Consider the following 12,661-nt stretch of genomic DNA (forward strand, 5'->3'; position numbering starts at 1 on the left):
CGACTGATGAGAAAGATCTCCTAGAAAAGGGCCTCAAGTTCTCTCCATCTAATAGAACAGATAAATTTGAGGGCTTCACTGACCTACAAAAATTCGATGGAAAATTAGCGTTGAAAAGATTTTTTATGGAAAAAAATCAGGAAATCGATCAAATACCTGAAGGAGAAATAAAAATCTTTAGAGGTAAATCAAAATTTTTTCCTCGAAACAAAAAGGGCAGTTATGTAGACATTTCTTAAAATTTAGTAAGGGAAGATCCCAATAAAATGACCTTTAGAAGTAGTGATAAAAATAATCTCACTGCAGGTCAAAGAAAGGCCATAAAATCATTGAAAAATAATGACACCATAGTAATAAAACCTGCGGTGGTGTCGTCATCCTCAACAAAACTGATTATCATCGAGAAATAACTGGTCAGTTAGCAGATAAAAACACTTATAAAAAGTCGAGGGGCGACCCCACCGCCCAGATCCAGAAAAAAATGGAGGTCTCTATAAATCTATACCTCACTCAGGGTAAATTAACGGAGGAGGAGTCTAACTACTTGAAGGTGGATAGCCCCTCCATTCCAGAATTATATGTACTGCCAAAGGTACATAAGTACTTAACTAACCCTCCAGGCCACCCTATTGTAGCGATGGTGGGGTCGACAACATCTAATTTGTCCCATTTCTGGACCACAAAATCCAACCCTTGGTTAAGCTCATTAGGTCATATACTAAGGATACCACTGCAGTCATTGATAAACTATCTGGACTAGAATGGGAAGATGGTGACCTATTGGTCACAGCTGACGTCAGAGCTCTATATACAATCATTCAACATCAACATGGCATTAATGCCACAGAATACCATCTCATTAAATTGATGAGAGGGAAATAGATTTCATTTTGGAAGGGATCTCCTATGATTTTGAATAATAACTTATTTTGGTACGAAGGTGACTTCTACCAGGAACAGCGATGAGCACCAGGCTGGCACCCAGTTATGCCAACTTGTTAATGGCAAGGTGGGAGGACCAACAAGTATGGTCAGGCCACCCCTGGTGCCAGCCTGGTGCTATGGGTCAGATATATAGATGACCTCCTGTTCGTCTGGAGGGGAGGTCAAGAAGCTCTAGATGAGTTCTGTATGTATTTAAATAAGAACGATCAGAATATTGAGCTCACATACACCATTAGTCCCATATCAGTCAATTTACTTGACCTTACCATTTTTGTAGAAAATCTAAAAGTACTTAAAAAAAACTATTCTAAACCCACAGATTGCTGTTCTTATATAAACAGTGAAAGCAATCGCCATGTGAATTGGATAAAAAGTATACCATCTAGCCAATTCTACAGGTTAAGACTGCACGAAGTTGGAGGATTATGAAATTCAGGCTCAAGAAATTATGGAGAATTTCACACAAAAAGGTTATAATCAACTATGGGTTCAAGAAGCTTATACTAGAAATTATGATAATTTTACTAAGGGGAAAAAAAAAAACTAAGGAAATAAATGAGGAAGTCAGATTTATCACCAAGTACACATCTCAATACAAACAAATAGAGGGTCTTATAAATAAACATTGGGGGGTACTTACTAAAGTTCCACAACAGCTGGAGGGCCATAGTTTGGACATGCCTGGTGTACACTGTTGTTATAGTGCTAGTTGTTCACTGTATTTTATTGGTAAACCTTTTATAATGTTATTATTGTCATTTGTGATGTTGATAAAATATATAGCAATCATTGTAGATTAAATACCAGCCAGGCATTGAAGAGTTATATGTTAAATGAAGCTGGGTATAGGTTGAATCCTATTGGAAGTCAGCACATCAGGTGACAGACCTGGACACTCCTCGAATAGCTTGACTGGATGTCTAGCGGCTATCTTGAAAAAGGATACTTTACATATCCGAAACGCATTGATCTGACCGCTGACCACTGCAACAATAGAGGAAGAAAAAGCAGACCGTGTGCCTCCAGACACAAGGACGGACTCTCAGTAAAGACGCTGTCATCTGGACTGACTGCATCCTGCAGCGTGTCTTACACAGAACTTGCCGTCATTGCTTACACTGTTTGTACAGCTCCCTCCTCAATGGTCTCATTTGCCACTTGTGTTTTTAAGCTTTTAATCCAGTTTGGACTGTACTTTGCACTATATTCAGTCTTTTTCACCTTCAATGTCTGGCTACTACTATATGGCTAAAGATACCTTGATGGGCACGCGAGTGAGTACTACAAAGTAAGTTCAATTTGTTTATGCATTGAAGTCACCATAAAGAAACTATTACGTGCACCACTGAATATAAATTTAAAGTAAGTCAATTTCTTACTATCAAGAACAGTTTGGAGCAGTTCCATTCAAAGTTGGACCTGGAAACCGTAGAAAAAGTTAACAGTGGAGTATAGATATGTCTCTCTTCTAAGACATCTACATCCTATATTTCACATTTTAGCGCTGGTCACTCATATTTTTTTCTGTCTACACTCTGGACCTGTTGGGGGCAATTGAAACAAGTATTGGTAATGGTGGAAGAAGAGTAAGAAGTCTCCCAATGATTAAAAAAAAAGTTTCCCTTTGCTGCCTTTCTGTGGATATGAACCATGTTGCACAAAGAGAGAGGGTGTGGATCCGCAAAGACTTTAATCATAAACTTAGAGCATTCTGAAATAAACATCTATTGGACCAATATGTTGGACTACCTTTGTAGATTTTTGTAGTCTTGGATTGGTGGTGCGCCCAACACATTCAATATTTGTGACTGAGTAGGAGGGGGTTTGTTTGCAAGAGGCAAACGGTAAGACAAATGTGCCTTTTTGGGTGCTCTCTTTATTCTATAAATTTATATGGTTTGGTTGTTTATTTAAAACATAACTTTTAATGGATCTCTTAATATAAAATATACGGAGCATTCATTAGTTAATAATCAGTCATTTAGTACATTATAGTTTGACTGTCAATCAAAAAACACACAACACAGAGACAGGACAAAAACATACATACATAAACACACATAATTACTAATTTGTCTTGACCTGTGACAATCTTATTTGTGACATTTCACACTTTGATTTATTGGCTCGTATGCCCTATTTCAATTGCCTCAGCAAGTGGCATTAGTTGGCTCCGCCAGATCGGCCCAGGTTATCCCACACGCTTATTAGATATGATCTAATTTCAGTTTTTATCTTCAGTACTCTATAAGAGAGATAATAGTGTCCCAATCTGATAGATATTATTGGTCAGGATAGTCCCACGTGAAAAGTAGGAGCACCGGTTGTAGGAGCACTTTTCACGTGGGACTATCCTGACCAATAATATCTATCAGATTGGGACACTGGGAGCTACCCACACTGCCCTCAGACATCACTGTTTATTTTCCCCATGCTGACACGGGTGCGGGAAGCAGCATTAATCCTACAAAGACAGTACACAGCCAGCGGCCAGACACAGAGTGATCCGATTCCTTACCATACACTACTCCTCTGATACTCGTTAATATAAGGATACGCATACCACTCACTTACACTCTATTTGTAAGTACTGTGGATATTTTAAATTGAGAGAAGGTACTCCTAAATGAAAAGTCTAATAGAGGGGTACGGGAGAGAAAAAAGGTTGGGAACCCCTGGTCTAGTGAGTCTAACATTGTGTAGCATTACTGCCCTAACTGAGATACTGGAGCTGTGTTATCTACACATGGGATTGCAGACACTACCTGTACCACCGTGACTGCAGTCACCATGCATCGACATATTTGCAATCCCCATTACTTCCTGTCAATTGCAAATCAAATGCCGACCATGTGCAACATGGTTGTGACGCATATGAACACCACCACTAACAATAGCCCAACTGCGTGAATTTGTGCAGCTATGAATCAGGACCTAAATTGCCAGAATCCCCGCAATTACTGCAAATTACAGGATATTATATTTGGAACTTTAGCTAAGTAGAAGAATGAATGCAAGAGAAAATGTATTTACATGAATATCATCAGTTGGACGGACCTCCAGCTAAAAATAGTAACATGTAAAATAAATAGGACGTATGTCAAAGGTTTACTTAGGGGGTTATTCTGATTCACTTGGAAAGGCACTCTCTAATGGACAAAACCATATGCACTGCAGGTGGAGCAGATGTAACATGTGCAGAGAGAGTTAGATTTGGGTGGGGGGTGTACTTCCAATTGATATCTATATTGCAGTGTAAAAATAAAGCAACCAGTATTTACCCTGCACAGAAACAATAAAACACCCAAATCTAACTCTCTCTGCACATGTTACATCAGCCCCACCTGCAGTGCACATGGTTTTGTCATAAGTTATTATTAACTGCAAAAAGTCACATTTTCAATATAAAATGTAATTAAATACAAACACAGATGCAAAATAAAAATTAAATAAATGAAATACAACCATCTGTTGTTTTCTCTTTACAAATCAAATCTTTCGTGCTTTAGTCCAAATGAAAAATAAGCATTGCAAATAGAAGGCAGTGCTAAAAATGGTTAATAAAGACCATCATTTTGTTGACAATGGGCCTGATTCAGATCTCACTGCAGGTCTGTGGCCACAAGCAGAATCCCAGTTGTCAGAAAGATGCCCTTGTTAAATGTCCATTCACCTGGCCAATTGCATGGAACATTGCATGTTGAATCCCAGATTGTGACATCAGTCGCAGTGCTGGGATCGCAGCTACTGTACATGCAAGAGGCGTCTTTTATACTGAGATGTCTCCTGGAGATCAGACAGAAATACAATGCTGCATGCATGCAGCATTGCATTTTCAACAATCTCCGAATCAGGCTCAATATTTATCCTTTTCATTGTGCACAGAAGTTGTGAATGTTTTTCTCCCAATAGCATTACTGTGGCAGCAAGTCATAGAAATTTGTAGCTATAAGATTTTACGATAATGCCTGTCCATTAGGTTATGTAATTAGTGTTTGCTGGGCTAAGGAAGGATCCTGGGAGCATTCTACCACTGAGCAGCAACAGTCGTTTCCCATTCCCTGTTTGAGGTGCACTGCAATATAGGGGTGTGACCAACCATTTGGTAGGTGTGGCTAGCTACTGGAAGGGTAAAGCCAGGACCAGTGCTAAGGTGCTCAGCTCCCTACTGCAAACTGTAAATGTGCACCCTCGAATATGGGTCAGCGTGAAAACATGGTTGTGGTCTCACAAGGAAGGGATGTCATCACTCAATTGTACCTTCAATTCAAATTACGTCACATAGTGGCACAATATTATTCACATACACTGCATGTATTGGTGGTGGTTTAGGGCCAGATGTATCAAGCTTCAAAAAGTGATAAAATGGAAAGTTATAAACAACCAGCCAATGACACCCTTTCTCTTTCCTACCCTTTCTCTGTCCTACGTGGACTAAAGTGGAACATGCCTAAGCTAATTGGGATTTGACTCAGCTGGCATCCCAATTACATCAGTCCATCTCGGGGATGATGGGATGCCCACAGAGACTAGTGCCTGCATGGTCAGCTCAATGACAGGAGCCAGGTACTGCAGCAGAATATCACACTGTAGAACCCATCTCCTGTCACTGTAGAGAAGCCAACATTTTGGTGTCACCCCATCTGAGAGTGACACCAAGGTGCAGACCAACGCCCCTGTCCCCCCCTTCTGATGCCTTCCTACACAGAAGATCACTAGTGTGGATTGATAAGCTGGTGCTTCAAGCTGCCAGCACTGTTGCCTATCATTCAGCTTGACCGGTGCAGCAGGAGGAAGGGAAGAAGAAAGCATAAAGAAGGGAACCAAAGGGTTCTTCCAACAGGAGCCACCCTTCACACTGCTAGCACAGCTGCCTGTTATACAGATTGACAGTGCAGCTGCAGCTAGCGGCAAAAGCATGGTAGCAAAGTGGGGAGAAAGCCTGGCATCTCCCTGCTTTGCACACTTTTGCCCCAATGTGTTGTAGCTGATGTAACTGAGTGTGCATTTACATTTGTACTCCCATCTGTGCTGTCACTAGCAGCCTCTGTAGCAAATATCCTGGCAGTTTGTAGACCACCCAAACACACGGCACAATGCACCTGTATACAGTACCTACAAAGATCCAATATATCTGGGAATGGCGTATGTCAAAGACATATCTGGGGTACACACCCGCTGAGATGTGCATTGTGCTAAAATCACTGGATGCAGACGCATTTGCTTTTGCACACAGCTCAGAATGAGATTCATAGTTCAAACAGTGGTTATGTTCCTGGCCAATCTGAAGCTTACGGTTTTGGCGTCTGCTTCACCCACCAGGCCTCTGCCAGTCAGTAAAACAAGTAGCATGTACTAACACAGGGTAGCTGCTGGGGGCTGATTACTTGTTAGACATATTTAATGCTCATAATTGTCACAATAAGATAAATTGAAAAACACCCATTCGCTTATCAATGATTTATATCCAGTCATGTAAAAAGCACTTGCTAGTTAATTGTGAGAAAAGACCAATATCGCTGATAAGCTACATATGCAGGCTGCATCAGTACTGTATGTCCCAGAATAACTGAATTAGAATTATGGCTAATTTCTCATTATCTCGCCATATCAGATATAACCTTCCTTGCATGTGCTGGTCCTGTGTGCAGATGGTGTGTAAGCTGTGTAAATAAAGAAAAGGGTAGTTTCAGCCAAATGTCCTTTATCAGTCTCATTCTACTTTTGACTACAGTGTCAAATCTCTGCTGTAGGTGTCCGTCTTCTCTGGTTTGTAAAATATAAACAGCAGCTCCTGCACTGGTGAGACTGCTGCAGTTGGTTGAGTCCAAACTCAGATGTTTAACAAGAACCTTAGGCCAGGTAGGAATCTTAGGCCAGGTATCAATGTAATTTGCACCCAGCAGATCCAATGCACCTTGCATTAAGCCGCTCATACACTTGCACAATGCAGGGGACAACGTTGTTATGTACGATAGTACCATGGTGCATTCAGCAGGCTCACTGTGATGAATGTTCTACTTTTGCGGAAAAATCTGAACTTTCACAAAATCTGACCAAAATCGTCTCTCATTACATCCCGGCCAATATCTCTTTTTGATCTGTGACATTTCACAAATATCATTGTTTTCTAATTAATAATTATATAGAGTTAGACTACTTTTCACTATTTCAGCATTTGTTTTATTTGCTCTGTTATAAATGATAGCATTTAAACATACCAAAATGATATAGGGCCGTATTCAATGTGGCCGGTGAGGGGGTTAAACGGCGAGGATCGCCAACAACAAGCAACCTTCGCCGTTTAACCCCCGGGCTGGCCTCTCACCCTGTTCAATGTTTCGGGGGGAATCCTCGCTTTCAGAGGATGGCAAGGATTCCCCAAATTCACATCTAATGCAGGGAGCTCGCTGTTTTGGAGGCCGCACACGTCATTTCCACCTCGCTGTAAAAACCCAGGGAGGTGAAAACGGCATGTGCGGGGGGGGGGGGCAGTTGAATACTGACCTGCGAGTTGTGACGCTGAGCAATCAGCACTGCTCGCCGTCACAGCTCACAAAAGGGCATTGAATACTGCCCATAGAATGTGGTACAAGCATAGACCCAAAAATGGCCACAAGATAAGTTATGGATAAAAAGATATAATAATGCAGCTGCTGTAGTTATACTTTGAACAGTTGTAACAGAAATCACCTCAAGCCTTGAGGTGGCGGCAAGTGCTGCAGAGAGTCCCACTAGTCTTTGGAATAGGATTATTTTTGCCTCACTGTTTGAAGAGCATCCTCCCTTCCTGCCTTATACCGGTACACACTGAAGCGGTATTGACCCTATATGTGGTTTCTGGCTGAATCGTATTGAGATATCGGACATATCGCTCAATGTGTATGCCCAAAATGCAGTCAATAGCAGCATCGTCAGGTCGGCCAACCGGGCAATAATGCAAGCGACCAATTTCTCTCAAATGAAGGACGGAACAATATGTCTATTGTCACTTGACTAAAGTAATCCAATAGTAATTGACAAAATTGAAAAAAGAAACAAATATTTGTAAGATGGATTCTGACTGAGATAATTGTGTTTTTCATTGGGAGGCAATTCAGTAAAGGGCAAATAAAGCTTAGAGTACAGTATGCAACTACATATTATAGAATGTCTGGGGAAGGAGTGTAGATATAAAAGCACCAGAAACTTTACACAATTATCTTCAGTTGTTGTATCCAAGATGGATTTCCTCTTCATTCCCCAACATACGGTGCTTTAGCATTCCTCCAATACAGTGCTGCTTGCTATAATGCTAATTTTAATTACTGTTGTTGATTGCCTGCCAACAGTGATTATAGCAATTATGAGTGATCTTGGTTTAAAATTGGTTCTTGTTTTCCTGGTGATGTTAATTTACAAAGGGATAGTGAAATTAATTATATAATGATTATAAGGGAGGATACGATCAGAAGAGAAAAAGCTACAGCTTCATGTAACACTCCTTAAATAACCTATGTAATCTTAATAAATTAAAAAAAACAATAATAAGAATCTGTTACAAAATAATAATGGTGCGTTCAAGCAAATATTAAAGCCAAGAATTTAGTGGCAAAGGCTTTGAACTATTCATGGATATGTTGGATTCTTTATTATTTTCATTCTAACAGATCATACCGTCACTACCTCAACTGGTCTCCCATTAAAACCATGGTTGTTCCAAGATGTTTAAGAATTTCTTTCATATTGGTGAAAATGGCGTGACCAGATATTTGAAGGGAAGCAATGTGACCTCAGCTCTGGCCCCGGACAGCTTGTTTCTATTGCAGCTGCCGAGTTAGTCCTGGGCTGCGCACAGACTGCACACACTGGGAAAATCATCAGCCGGTGAGTAAGTTCCGAATGAATTTGCAGCTAATCGCGGAACTCTGACATTTTTGTAGGCTTATCGCAGCCTTGCACAAGGTGGGATTGCAGGGCTCTGCAAAACAGTAGCCGTGTGATCAGTCTGAATAACCCCCAAAGTCATCATATATGCTCTTAGTGCATTCATAACTGCGGCATCTGGTGAAGAAGAAACATACTTTAGTAACACTGCTATGATGTATACATTAGGATGATTTTCAAAAGACTGGCAGGCCGGTTATTGGCTGAGAGAATTTTCTCAGCCAACCAGCAGCCAGCCAGTATTTTAAAAATATTTTTTTAAATTATGCTGCGCTTCCCGCCCCATCGTCCGGTACCTGCCGCTGCCAGCTGCCAAGCCCCAGCAGCTGCCCGGACCCCGCCCAGATCCTGCCACTGTCTGCCTTCGCAAATAGGTGTTTGCCAGCGGTGCTTCACCGCTGGCACACACCTGCGGATCGGACCGAATACATTGTGGGCGCTAAAATGCTCCCGCAATGTGCTGCTGATGGGTTTGATCCAATAAATGTTATGTGCAGTGGGCTCAATCTGTAGCATCCAACATGATGCGCATGGACCCGCTCATTGGTTCGGATAGGAAGTCACACGCATCCGATTTGGGATGTTTTTATAAAGTACCATACGTGGTTCGCAGCTCTGTATATATGGCATACATTAGAACAATACAGGTTGCACAGAACTAAACATACCAGTGTAGACCAATAAACATTAGGAGATATTGTTCACATATCACTCAGAAAGGGCTTACTGAGTGATATTGTTTACAATATTGCTCAGAAAGCATTAACAATGCATGTTCAGATGAGGGAGTCCTCTTTAACGCCAGCCATGCTGCATCTGCAGCTTGGCCGCAGCTCCGCCTCTCCATCACTCCCTTTCCCCCCGGCATCAGCAAGTGTGTATGCACATATGTTGCCATTATGAATTATGTGAAACCCTTTGTGGTGTCTGAGTATCTAACCTTCATCCTTGCTCTCAAGGAAGAGTTTATGAGATGAGAGTTGATGTACAGTAGATGTAGATAGGGGGTCCATCAATAACCTATGAATGTAGCCATACACATGAAGCAAGGGAGATTCTGCAGAACATCTGGGGTGCTTGGGAAGCAATCTGTGGGAAACCCCAGCAGAACTTTAAGACTTTTTCTGATACGGTATGTGCAGCGAGGGGAACCACAGTTTGAACTGCCAAATGGGGAAGACCATAATCATTTGAGTAGCCTGATCTATCTTATTTTTATTCAATTCTTTTGACAGAAGAGCCGTGGGGGGGAATGCAAAAAGAAATGGAATATCCGTCCATGGAAAAGAATGTGAATCCTCCTTCCACACACTTTTTTTCCCAGAATCTTTAAATTGCGGATTCTGGGCATTCAGAGGAGATGCAAACATAACTACCACTGGGGTACTGAGAGATAAGATCATTTTTGGAAAGATGTCTATTAGAGCCCAATGATGGGCTATGTCCGGAGAGTGAATGTGTTATTTCTTTATTCAGGAACATGGATGTCTCAAAGTATAATGTTCCACTGTATGGCCCAGTGCAGTATCACCCATCCTGTCATAGAGTTGTCTGGATAAAGAAGAAGTAGAGCACCAGGTAAGAGAAGAGCTACTGTACCTTCAGTTCTTCTTCAGATCGTGCCTGCAGCCTGGCGAGTGGACGCGGCGTACCGATACTGTGTCCATGTCAATCATGTCGAGATTTGGATCAAAAACAAGGTGAGAAACCATTGTCAACCTTTTGACTGTCAACCTAGCCATTGTCGACCTATTGCTTGTGACCACCTACCAACCATGTGGACCATATGCATGTCTATCTATTTCAGGTGACGACCAAAGCCATTTCGACCTTTGGTGTGTCAAACTAACAACACTATACCAATGGGCCCAGAGGTGGACAGATTTGTCTTGTGTTCTGTGATGTGAAACCTCCTCTCTGAGATCTTGTCGCTGCAGCAGTTTGGGTCTAGCTCCCATCCGTACAGTAACTTACTTCCTTCCAGGGCCGGACTGGCCATCTGGAAACGTCTGGCAAATGTAAGAAGGGCCGATGGCTAGATGGGATGATTTTCCGCTCCATGGTTGTAAGCCCCACCTCCCGATCGGTGCACAGAGAGAACTGCTGGAATCGTGGCAGGACCAGTGGCTCTTTCTGTTTGCCGATCTCGTTCAGGAGAGAGCGAGTCATTTCATGTGGCAATTTCCCCCTCTTGCCGTGTGACAAGGCCCAGCATGTGAAGTTCAGCTTAGTTGGCAGTGATTTAAACTTAATGGAATAGAAAGTGCATGTACATTGCCCCGGAGCCCCTGAGGACTAATGGGACCACTTCTTCCACCCATTGCTGAATATTGTGAACTTGGGTTGGAGTGAAGCAGGAGGGACAAAAAATATTTTTGCACCTGGGCCAACCACTGCTCCCTGTCATTCTCAAAGCTCCCACAATACAAAAATATACTGGTAGGTCAATTGGCTCCCAACAATATTATCCCTAGAATGTCTGTGTGTGCGTGTACATGTGGTAGGGAATATAGATTGTAAGCTCTACTGGTGCAGGGACTGATGGGAATGTTCAAATATTCTCTGTAAAGCGCTTAGGAATATGTGTGCGCTTCCCTTGAACCATCTGTGGGTGTAACAGTACTGTGGTTTGGTTGTTTTTCTACAGTATTTACGTATTTAATTATAAAAAGATGATATTTCCAGGAATAATTGTTGCATTGCTCCGCTGTAGTCTCAATACCAGCTCAGATCAAACACAAAGTCAACTTTGTTTTTGATCTGACTACCATGTAATAAACTGCAGTGCAGCCTAATACTCTGCTTTTGCAACCTACTGTAACTGAAATAGCCACATTGCACATGGGACTAATTACTCTGCGTTTTATTTTATGCTTTAAATAGAACATAACTTGTGTCATAGTCTAGCGGTAAATTATTTCAAAATGTTTATCAAGTAGAAGGACAAGAAAATGTCACAAAATATTTTCAAAAGGATTTTAGGATGAAGTACCATGTTTCGATTAATAGGAAAAAATAAATGTTTTGCGGTAACTGTTTTCATTGGATGGATAATATATATTTTTCTTCAGTCCAACAAGCAGCTTAGCATCCCCATTTATTTTAAAAGATTGAATTGTTTTATTAACAGTTTCTTATATACAGTAGCGCACACATATTCTGCAGTCCTTTACAAAGTATAGTTGGCCATTCACATCAGTCCCTGCCCCAGTGGAGCTTACACTATATTCCCTACCACATGTACACGCACACAAATTCATTCTCAGGTTCATTTGGTTAGGAGCTAATTAACCTACAGTACCAGCATATTTTAGGATTGTAGGAGGAAACCGGAGTACCCGGAGGAAATCCACACAAGCAGGGGGAGAATATACAAACTCTACACAGTAAGGGCCATGGTGGGAAACAATCTAATGATCTCAGTGCTGTGAGGCAGTAATGCTAACCATTACACCATCCATGCTGGATTTTACCTAGGGGCTCCCCCTTACTAAATTATGCCACCCCCCAATCAATGATGGCAGTAGCAGTTACTTACGCTAATCACCCGACAGACAGGCAATCTTGTAGTCGGGGGAGGAGGGGGGTCTACACATGGTGCTGTTTCACCAGTAAAACTTGATATTGTGGCTGGGCTTCAGATAATATTCAGAGCTACAGTCAAATGGGCCGGGGCTGGGTGGCAAGACCCCATTTATGTTATTTTGGGGGGCGTGCCAGCACTGCCTGAGAAGCTGGGCAGCCCCGGGCTTCCTTCTCTGCAATGATAGATGTTGTGCATATGCACTTG

At 41.8% G+C, this 12,661-nt stretch overlaps 1 long non-coding RNA gene across 1 annotated transcript; it reads right to left on the bottom strand.

Moving 5' to 3' along the window:
• Positions 1 to 8,552: 8,552 nt before the first annotated feature.
• Positions 8,553 to 10,550, bottom strand: LOC146063376 (uncharacterized). Its single transcript, XR_014471572.1, has 2 exons — positions 10,471 to 10,550; positions 8,553 to 8,988 (listed from the first exon to the last, which is right to left on the bottom strand). It is a non-coding gene; the product is annotated as an uncharacterized LOC146063376 (long non-coding RNA).
• Between the last annotated feature and the right edge of the window lie 2,111 nt (positions 10,551 to 12,661).

The sequence above is a fragment of the Crinia signifera genome, chromosome 3 (assembly GCF_055691185.1).
Source record: "Crinia signifera chromosome 3, ASM5569118v1, whole genome shotgun sequence".
In the NCBI taxonomy this organism is placed as follows: Eukaryota; Metazoa; Chordata; class Amphibia; order Anura; family Myobatrachidae; genus Crinia; species Crinia signifera.